Below are 11,777 nucleotides of genomic sequence, written 5' to 3' on the forward strand. Positions count from 1 at the left end.
GCATGTACGGATCTTGAGGGGTGGGGTCGGAGGATGGTGGGGTTGGGGGAACGGGATACTTTAAGAGTTGCGGGCGGGACCAAAGGGAGTTATGATATAAAATTTCATTGCAAAAGCTTAAAAGCTTCTTGAGATATCGCACGGAAATGAAAAGTTTACACACAAACAGAATGTATAAATTTTTGACCTTGACCTTTGACCTTTTGAACTCGAAATCAATAGTGGTCTTCTTTAGGCCATAGGGAGTTTCAGTGTAAAATTTCATTGCAAAAGCTCGAAGTTTTTGAGATATTGCGCGGAAATAAAGTGTTAAAACAGACAGAATTATGATTCATGACCTTTACCTTTGACCTTAAAATCAATGGGGGTCTTCCTTAGGTCACAGGGAGTTGTTATATAAACTTTCATTGCAAAGGCTCAAAGGCTTCACGCGACATCGTGCAGAAACGAAAGTGTTGCAGAAAGACAGACTGACAGACGGATGGACGTCAGACAGACCTAAATAAATATCCCCCACTTTAAGTGAAAGTAGGGGACAAAAAGGCAAATTTTATATACCATTGTGTCCTTGAACTTTGACCTTCTGTCCGTATTTACCAATTCATGTGATGCTAGTTACATGTATTGTCCACCAGAACTGTAATTTTGTTTATTCATAATTATGTTGTTTAAAACACAAGTATTAGTTATGGCATTGAAAAAATGTGCTTAGTTTCCTTACTTTTCCATCTAAATCGAGCCATATTGACCTTGAACTTTGACCTTTTGTTATGAAAATTGATTTTTTTTTCTTTGTTTTTGCTATTGTGTACTATATGTACAAATTTGGTTTTAATCCATTTTAAAATACTCAGGTATTTATATGGAAACTGATAGTAGATACCTATTGCCCTTGTCTGGAATTCTTAAAAAAGCATTAGTTTGTAACCATGGTAACATGAAAACAAGATATGAATACCAAGTGGTTCTTTATGGTTTATATTACAACTATATATGGACTTTCAAACCAATGTATTTATTTTTTCCAATATGTCCGCAAAAATTTATACCAGGCTTTTCAAAAGAGCCTAAAATCTACAATTTTTCCTTTAAAAAATCATACTTAAAAAGGGGGGATATTTTTTCTATGAGGTTAAGTTACTCAAATACTAGAAATTATCTAAAGAACTATAAAAATGATGTATTTTGACAAAAAGATAAAGTCATGTAAATATCTTTTTGTATTAAAGACTTTTAATTAGTCAAAAATGGTCATTTTTCATCAAAATTTAGCATTTTGTAGGCCATGAAAAATGTATGTTGGTTGCCATGGTAACCATTGACCATAGCAACCATTTTATTATAAATTTTAGTTTCATACATCAATATAGGAATGTGTGCCAAGTTTCATAAAAATCCAAGACCTAGCGTGCCACACTCCCTATATAAGAGTTTAAATGCTTACAGAGAATGGCTATTAACTTCTCACATCGACGACCTTTTCTGTCGTGATGACCATCACCATAATGGCATTAGCCTAGATTCAAGTTTGGTCAAGTTATTGATAGGGCCAAACAGAGAATCAAAGCTGACATAGAGAAAAAGGAAACGATCATCTCAAAACGAGCAGAGGTTACTCAAGTGAGCGTTGTGTTGCCCTTGGCTCAGTGACATTTACTACACAGTATTCAAATGAGTAACCTGTAATTGATATTCTACTAAATAACTTTTGTCATAGTTAAATGTGTAACTTCTGTTATTAGTCCCCTACCGGTGAAACCGGAGGGGACTATAGGTTTCCTCTGAGTCTGTCCGTCCGTCTGTCCGTCCGTCTGTCTGTCCGTCTGTCTGTCTGTCTGTCCCTCTGTCTGTCTGTCAGTCTGTCCCACTTGGTTTTCCGCACTTTTTTCCTAAACGCTTGCAAATATTGAGCTGATTTTTGGTATGTGAGTGTATCTTGATGAGTTACAGATCAAGTTTGCATTTCGTTCCGCTTCATTGAATTTTGACGGAATTACGGCCTTTTCAATTTTTAGGGGTTTTCCGCAATTTTCTTCTTAACGCTTTCAGATATTGAGCTGATTTTTGGTATGTGACTTAACTTTGATTAGTTATAGATCAAGTTTGCATTTCGTCCCGCTTCATTGATTTTGGACGGAATTATGGCATTTTCAATTCTTAACGGGAACCAGATTACACTTGCCGGTAGGGGACTAGTATTGCTAATGCAATACTCTCAGAATGCTTGTTATAATATTATTATGAGTAACTTCTGTAATATTGTATACTCTACTGAATAACAACTGTTTCATTCAAATATTTGTATAAGGTCATAATACCTATATTCACTTTGGTTTCTACAGAAGCCATGGAAGGACACTGACTTACTTGTCATTACTTATTAGTCCCCTACCGGTGAAACCGGAGGGGACTATAGGTTTCCTCTGAGTCTGTCCGTCCGTCTGTCCGTCTGTCTGTCTGTCAGTCTGTCCCACTTGGTTTTCCGCACTTTTTTCCTAAACGCTTGCAGATATTGAGCTGATTTTTGGTATGTGAGTGTATCTTGATGAGTTACAGATCAACTTTGCATTTCGTTCCGCTTCATATATTTTTGACGGAATTACGGCCTTTTCAATTTTTACGGGTTTTCCGCAATTTTCTTCTAAACGCTTGTAGATATTGAGCTGATTTTTGGTATGTGGCTTTACCTTGATTAGTTATAGAACAAGTTTGCATTTCGTCCCGCTTCATTAATTTTTGACGGAATTATGGCATTTTCAATTCTTAACGGGAACCAGATTACACTTGCCGGTAGGGGACTAGTATTGCTAATGCAATACTCTCAGAATGCTTGTTTGTTATGACTTTTTTGTTGCTGGTTACAAATGAACGTAACATAGCTATAGAGAATGGAGAACGTATCCTGGCTTACTTGTATGTTTAGTACTAGTTATACTGTGGTTTTTTTATTGTTTGATTGTAATTTTACTTCCGTTGCAAGAATATATCACTCATATGAGACCGGTTTTCTTTCTTTTTCTTTTTGGATTTTTTTTTTAAATTATATTTATCACAGTGGTTGAGAATATGGTGCCAAGAATATTCCATTCGTGGGAAATACGTGTAATGCACCCAGAGAAAAATTATTTGATCTGTACTCTAAGGAGGGGTTAACAAATTGAGAAATAATTCCGGTTTTATGTAGCAGACACATAATTAATGTTAAAACGAAATATTCAACGTCTTGACTTTTGGAGGCGACCACACAATTTGACGGCAAGTAGTCATAAATTCAAAGGCAAAATATTTCTTCTTTTCTGAAACTACACGTAGCCTTCATCTTGTACCCCGTGTTTTGGGGTTAAGTAAACGTGTGATAACAAATTTAGAATAACAAGAATCAACAAGTAAGTCATAAGAATTAACTAAGTCAAAACAACTAAGAAGTCAGTGTTCCTCCAGTACGGAAGTCCTGGAGGCACACTGACTTACTTGTTCTGACTTATTTGTTTTAACCTATTTGTTATAATTTTTTTGTTGTTGGTTTTAACTAAACGTAACATAGCTAAGGAGAACGTGCATCTTGGCTTACGTGTTTTATTAAAATGATATGTTTAGTCCTTGCTGAACTGTAGTTTTTGATTTATTAATCGTGGTTTAACGTCCAGTACAGTTGTGACTACTAATTAATATCTTGTAACCTTGTTGTTATAACTTAATTTTTATTTGTTAATTCTTATTTGTTATTTCTTGTTACTTAATAGTTATTACTTAATTCTTATTTGTAACTTCCAGTTTACATAATGATTGAACACATGAACATAACTACTATTTTATCTTGTCGTTAGTAATAAATTCAAAGGCAAAATATTACTTTCTTCTAGGGATGTCAATTTTGTCAATAATTCATATTCGAATATTCAATGACAGTATTCGAATATATTAGAATATTCGATAAAATAAATAAAATATGTTTTATTTTAAATATGCGTCATCCTACTCTCACGAAAGGTTTAGCGTAGGTATACTAATATTGGAAGTAAAATTGTATGAATACTTTTGTAGTTGTGTTACATTAAAAGTTTAAATCTAAAGTTTAAACTTATCTATAACTAGTTATAGATAAGTTTAAACTTTAGATTTAAACTTTTAATGTAACAGTTGTACAATAAGAAATTCTATTTTATATATAATTTTATAATTTTAACAAATGAAACATATGTATTTATAGTAGCTCCAACTGAGGAACCAGTCGTCTTGCCAAAGGCAAGATACAGTCGTAACGGTATACTGTTCAGATTCCAATACGTGTAATAAATTACAATTATCTGCCTAATAACAGATATGATTACATACATGTATGTATAATCTTTGATACAATGTTTTTAAAATATAAACAAATATTTCCAAAGACAATTTTCCTAGGTAATTAATTAATTTCCCGATAATGAATATAAAATTCAGGATTATGTACAACCCAAGATTTAATAATTTATTCTGAAATTGAGCCCTTTACAAAATTAATTACAGTGGACATTCATTTGAATGATCAATTAAATTTGTTTTGATAAGTATACTCTTCACGTCTTTTAGACATTCTAAGAAGATTTTCATTTTGTTGTCCTCGATTCCAGACCCGATCGTATTTAACTAATAAAAACTATGAAAGTACGTTTTGTACAATTCTTTAACACCTTACTCAAAACAAAATCCATGTAATTTTGAAATTCTATTACATAAGAAAGTTGTGAAAGAAATCAGGCGATCGAAATTGATCGCTAGTAAATTAAACAGGGATAATTCCTGCACTGTTCTAATCAAAATTTATTAATCACAGTACTTCTTTTTATGAAATATGAAAAACACCGAATATTCGAATCTTAAATTCATATTCGAATATCAACTCATCGAATGAATATTCGAATGTTCGAATATTCGTTGCCATCCCTACTTTCTTCTGAAACTACGTGTAGCCTCCATCTTTCACGCCACGTTTTTGGGTGACGTAAATGTGTGATAACAAATTTAGAATAATAAGAATTAACAACTAAGTCATAAGAACTAAGTCAAAACAACTAAGTCAATCTCCCTCCAGGGCTTCCATACAAGATAAAATAGTAGTTATGTTCATGTGTTCAATCACTATGCAGACTGGAAGTTACAAATAAGAATTAAGAAATAACTATTAAGTAACGAGAAATAACAAATAAGAATGAACAAATAACAATTAAGTTATAATAACATTTAAGTACTAGTAATAAGATATAACAGATAAGAATTAAGTAATCAAAACTGTACTGGACGTTTAACTGCAATTAACCAATCAAAAACCACGGTTAAACTAGGACTAAAACATATCATTTTAATTATAGACGTAAGCCAAGCTACATTTTCTCCATAGCTACGTTACACTTAGTTAAACAAGCAACAAAAAAGTCATAACAAAAAAGTCACAACAAATAAACTATAACAAATCAGTCATAACAAGTAAGTCAGTGTCCCTCTAGGGCTTCGGCAGGAATGACATTGTCCCACTTCTTAGGTATTTTGATTTAATTCTAAAAATTAATCGTTAATTTTTTTTTTTAATTTACATTTGTTATCCACATTTACTAAATTCAAAAACATGGCATTATTGCAGCTAGAAATAAAAAGGGTGAAGATAACAAACAGTGATCGATTTCAAAACTCAAAAAAATCTATAAACAAGGTCATCTTTAAAAAATTGTTTGCCCTCTCCTGACCGACTGACTAAAAACAGCCCTACTCAAAACTTTTTTTAAATGTCCAGGAAACAATTACATGTATTTTTTCTTAATAATTCCGAAATTTTCTCATCAAATTAATTACCATGTTAACTTCATGTTCGCAAGTTTATTTAATAAAAAAAAATTATCCCCCTACCTACCTACCTGATTTTTTCTTCCTGAGTCTGGAGAAGGCAAGCAAACATTTTTAAACGATGGCCCAATACAATTCTGTGAAGAAGGCATAAAACACGGACCTCTGGAAATTCCAGAGGTGGGATCAGGTGCCTAGGAGGAGTAAGCATTCCCTGTTGACTGGTACATTCGCCGTGAGCCCTCTGTAGTGATCAGGTAGACGGAACATTCAGTTTGAAAACAAAGACTAACAATTGGTATGAAACAAGTCAGCCAAAATACGACCCTATGGTATATTTGCTGACAAGGTCATATAACGACCATAGAATTTACGAAATACCGACTTTAAACGAGGTTGTTGAAATTCCCGTAACATCAACTTATCTGTCAGTAGCCTGTCTCAGTTTTAAGAATTGATCGTACCCGGAGCATGAACTTGAGTATCGAATAAGTTGGGAGATGTAAACACCATATGCGGGTGATAGCGGGATTTTACTACGTAAATAAGGAAAGCTGACGATGGAAAAGTTGAAGTTATCTCGTTTAACATAAAATTTAGTTGTTAGTTGGTCCTTATCGTCTATAGTCAGTAAAACATCCAAATATGAAACAGGTGGACAGACTCTGTGGTGTCTTTTATTTCAAGTTCACTGGGATATATCGAATCGACATATGAATGAAAATAATTACGTTAATTGATAATACATCGTCGATACATCTTAATGTCGAGTTGAATTTAAGGCCACAGCAATTTTTTTTTCTTCTTCTCATGAAGAAGTTTTTGAATAAATTCTGCTTCATATGAATATAAAAACAGGTGAGCTAATAAAGGAGCTCAATTAATGCCCATTGGAATTCCAACAGTGTGTTGGAAGACCTGGTCTGCGAAGACTATATTAATGTTGTCAATGAAGAACTGCAGCATCCTTTTAATTTCAACATCAGAGTACTTGTGTGTAGAATCAGAGTGATTTTTGACAAAGTAATTTGTTGATGACCAAGCACAAGATAGAGAAATTTCCGACTTCCATTTTTATTGAAGAAGTAGTTGTCTATGATATCAAAAAAGCCTAGTTTTTAATTTATCATATGGAAAGGTTGTATAAGGTGTAGAAAAAAAGTAGGTTTTGATGTTACCGACTTTTTAAAAATTGGGCGATTTTAAATCTTCTAAAAGTTCTTTGGAGTTTTTGAGAATCAAAATTTGATTTACACCACTTCTAGAATATGCTGTAGTACAGTACGTCTGAAGTTTTGAAGTTAAGTTGGAATTTGTAATAACAAATAAGAATTCAGTAATAAGTAAGTCTCAAGAAATAAAAAAAATAAGAATTAAGTAATAACAAGTAAGTAAAAATAAAACAAGAACAACTTATTATTATTACTCATTATTTAAATAATTGACATACGCAAATGTTGCTTGAATGATTTTGATCTAGCATTCTATTGCACCGGACAATTGTCGTTATATACATTTTATTCTTTCAGAAAGAAGCACTTTGGAGCAGAGACGTACAAAGTAAAAACTCTACCTTGGTTCGCACCACTGTTCTATTGGAATGTACAGGGTCGTCGCTACTAAGTCATGGGAGAGGAGGGGGGGGGGGGGGAGGAATAACGGAATACATGTATCCGACTTATGAAAACGTGACCGTGCAAAATATTGTCAAAAGAGGTTCACAGTTTTCCCCCTAAAGGAAAAAGTCAAGTAGGAGATTTGGATGACATAGAAGTATTACTGGCAATTTTTCGGGTGAAAATATGGAAACGTTTACTGACATGGATAGCAATGAATGTTCTTTTTAAGAATACATGATATGTCATGGAAGTTCCTTCCAGACGGGTTAATGTAGATGCTGACATAGTTACATACATTGTGAGGGATAACGAACACAACTAGACTCAATGAAGGACTTTTCTGCAAAATTTAATCAGACTAACAAGATGAATGTTTTTGGTGAATCTGTTTCTCAGCTATGAAATAAACAAAAGTTTAAGTGCTTTGGAGCTGCTCAGTGATTTCAACAATGTTTATAAATATATACTCTTAATAGTGAATTTGAAATATCAACAACAGAATACTGAGAAGGACTGATCCAAATCTTTGATGGTTACGAAATAGAAAAAGTTTATTCATATTGAGTTAGCAATGCATAATAGCAGGGAGTGTTTGAATATATGTTTTCACGAGTCACGTTAGTAAGGCCTAGCAGATCAAGAAAGTGTTTTTCCCAAGGAAATATTTACTATATATGCATGTATTTTATAAATTGTTTTGTGGGGGGGGGGGGGGGGTTCCATTTTTTTGACATCATAATTTGCTTAGAAGACTTTAGTCTTTTAACCTGTTGTACTTTTTTTGTTTCAACGCTTTTAATAATATCGTCATCACATCGAAATATTTATGATATAATTTTGATGAATTTTTTCAAATAGACTTGCATACAAACCAGAATGTTGTCCACTTCAATTCAACTGCCTATGCGAATATTTTGTGTCTTTAGACACTCATCTGGCTCCATAACGTTATAATGGTAAACTTTTTATGATAAAAACTTGATAAGAACAATTCATTTATAATTCAGTCTAAAAGGTATCCAAGGTCCTTTTTTCAATTTTTCTCCTAATCATATAAGAAATGAATATTTTTTAAAGCTGCCAATAATAAATAAACAAGGGAGTTCTTTTTTTTCTATTTGAAGATTTCAATTTTTTGATTAGCTTACATTGTATGATAAACATATATGTTTGTATCTTTTCACAAAACTAAAAATACGGATATTATATAAATTATATATAGACTCAATTCATTTGGTGACAAATACAACTCAAATTTAATCTATCTATGTAATCTTCCAATATGTAATCTTGGTCAATAATTCTTAAGTTAATACAAATATCAACATCTTCAGCATTCACTTGTTATGGAATATAGGTCATATTGAATACAAAACATGCGGTTTTCCAGAAAGCAGGTTATCATATTCTATACCATAGTCGAATTTCGTGAGAATTTTGTCTTCCAATTCTTTTAATCGATTTGCAAGGCATCCATAAAGCAAAATCGCAGTCATTCTTTAACAACTGGAATATCAAAATTAAGCTTTCCAGAATACTCGATCCTGGAAAGAGATTACTATCATTCTACTAATGAATTCCAATATTCCTAAGGACTCATTACGATGCCATTGGGTGGATGTACTTTTTAATGCATGAAGCTTTTAACACCAGCCACACAGACATATATTGGAATGTAATCTAAAAAGTGGTTTCAAAAAACTTCTATTGTCTGTTCTATAATCTTCAACTGAATAAAACATGGCGCACATGCATTGTACAGGTTATATGCAGTCTAGATAATATTTAGCTACAAAGCATTGTAAATACAACTTAAATTCCAACTACATTATTATTCTAAAACATGTATCGATATCCGTCTATTCATCCAAGAATATCCAAATCAAAAGTTGAAGTTTAGCATAACAGTCCAAATATAGTTTGGGAGAACGTTTACCTTCATTAAATATAGCATAGCTTTGGAGACCTTGGCTTACTTGTATTCTAAAGATTGATTGACTGATTAATTATAAATTGATTATAGATTGATTGTAGTTTTACGTCCATTACTTTATGGGTGCCAAATCGATTTGACGGAATTGAAAAAACAACGAAATTCTCACTCTCATGAGAATTGGCTATGACATAGAATATGATGATCTGCTTTCCGGAAAACCGTTATGTCTTTTAATTTGTAACTGAAAAATCCATATGACCTATATTTCATTTAAACCTGATCTTCAAATTCCAATTCATACCCATGAAGCTTTAGAATTATTGACCAAAATTCTATTTTGGAAGAGTAAATACAGATAGATTAAATTCAAAATTACACTTTGGAAGAGTAAAAACAGATAGATTAAATTTCAATTGTATTTGTTACCAATAAATTGAGGATACGTATAATTAATATATACGTTTTTTTTTTAATCTTATCATAAAAATTGAAATCTTTAAACATGCAGAATCAAGAACTCACTTGTCTACTTTATTATTGGCAGCTTTTTTAAAAAAAAAAAATATCCTTTTCTTATATGATTAGGGGCAAAATAGAAAAAAAGACCTTGGATACCTTTTAGACTAAATAATCAATGAATTGCTCTTATCAAGTTATATGTTATATGTTGCCGTATAATGTACATTATTATACGTTATGGAGCCATACGAGTGTCAAGGTATTCGCATAGGCAGTTGAATTTAGTTAAAAAATTCATCAAAATTTTATCACAAAAATTAAGATGTGATGACGATATTATTAAAAGCTTTGAAACACCATTAATCACAGAAAGTACAAGAGGTTGAAAGATTTTTCTTTAAAACAACTTCAGCTTGCACTGCAAAACATTGATCTTTAAACATGCAATCTTTATAAAACAATATGTTCCTTTCCCTGTATAGAAAGGATATATTTTAAGTACGTGTACTATTTTCACTTGAAGTTTTCTAAGCAAATTAATTCAATGATTAAAACTATATATGATGTATCTGGGCTAAAAAAAAAATAAGAATACGAGACTGAAGTGTATATGAACATGATATTTGTTATTTACGTTCAAATTAAAATTTCACCGATTTTGAACTTGAATAACCCCACGTTTCTATAGTTAAATTGACTTTAAACTGTGTCTGATATCAAATGCGGAGTCGGTAAATAAATCGGTTATTAGTCCCCTACCGGTGAAACCGGAGGGGACTATAGGTTTCCTCTGAGTCTGTCCGTCCGTCTGTCTGTCTGTCTGTCCGTCTGTCTGTCTGTCTGTCCCTCTGTCAGTCTGTCCCACTTGGTATTCCGCACTTTTCTCCTAAACGCTTGCAGATATTGAGCTGATTTTTGGTGTGTGAGTGTATCTTGATGAGTTACAGATGAAGTTTGCATTTCGTTCCGCTTCATTGATTTTTGACGGAATTACGGCCTTTTCAATTATTAAGGGTTTTCCGCAATTTCTTCTAAACGCTTTCAGATATTGAGCTGATTTTTGGTAAGTGATGTTACCTTGATTAGTTATAGATCAAGTTTGCATTTCGTCCCGCTTCATTGATTTTTGACGGAATTATGGCATTTTTAAATTCTTAACGGGAACCAGATTACATTTGCCGGTAGGGGACTAGTATTGCTAATGCAATACTCTCAGAATGCTTTTGTTTTAAATTTCTAATGTCTATGAAACGCGATTGATTTAAATTGTGTAATTTACAGGAAAGTCCTATCTTTTATAAAGTAATAAAAAAAAATCAAAAGATCCTTTTTACTTTATTTAGTCAAAACTTATTAAAAATACGCCATATATATAACTTTAGGTTTTCTAAAAATGGACAAAAATACAAAACATCATGTAAATATTACACGCACATATAGCAACCATTTTTTGGACTCAAAACGTTTTCTTGATCTGCTAGACTTATTAACTCTTGTCATATGTGTCTCGTGAAAACATACCCAGCTATTATGCATTGCTCAGTCAATGTTAATAAACTTTTTTATTTCGTAATCCTCTCAGTTTTTGATCCAGTCCTTTGATTATTTTATTGTTGAGATACGGTAATTTTTAGAACAATTTGGCACTAATACCCTAATGAATCTATTGTAAGGTTAATGAAAAAAGAAGAACAAAACAAAAGAAACAAAAATTTTTTGCATAATTTCTTTTCAAAAAACAGTCGAAGCAGCATTCGCATTTATCCCTATGCCTTATTCATTGCTTTTCTTTAAATACAAATCCTTGATTATCAAAATACACTTTATATATTAGAGTTTCACATTTATTTTTCTTTTCTTTTCATTTTGTTTTTTGTCAAACTCACCTAATTTTTTTTTTTATTATTATTTTTTAAATACTCTCCAATCAAGTTAATTTTAAA

The sequence above is a fragment of the Saccostrea echinata genome, unplaced genomic scaffold (genome assembly GCF_033153115.1).
Source record: "Saccostrea echinata isolate AGI-Se365-2 ecotype Australia unplaced genomic scaffold, CSIRO_AGI_Sech_v1 ptg000056l, whole genome shotgun sequence".
NCBI lineage: Eukaryota > Metazoa > Mollusca > Bivalvia > Ostreida > Ostreidae > Saccostrea > Saccostrea echinata.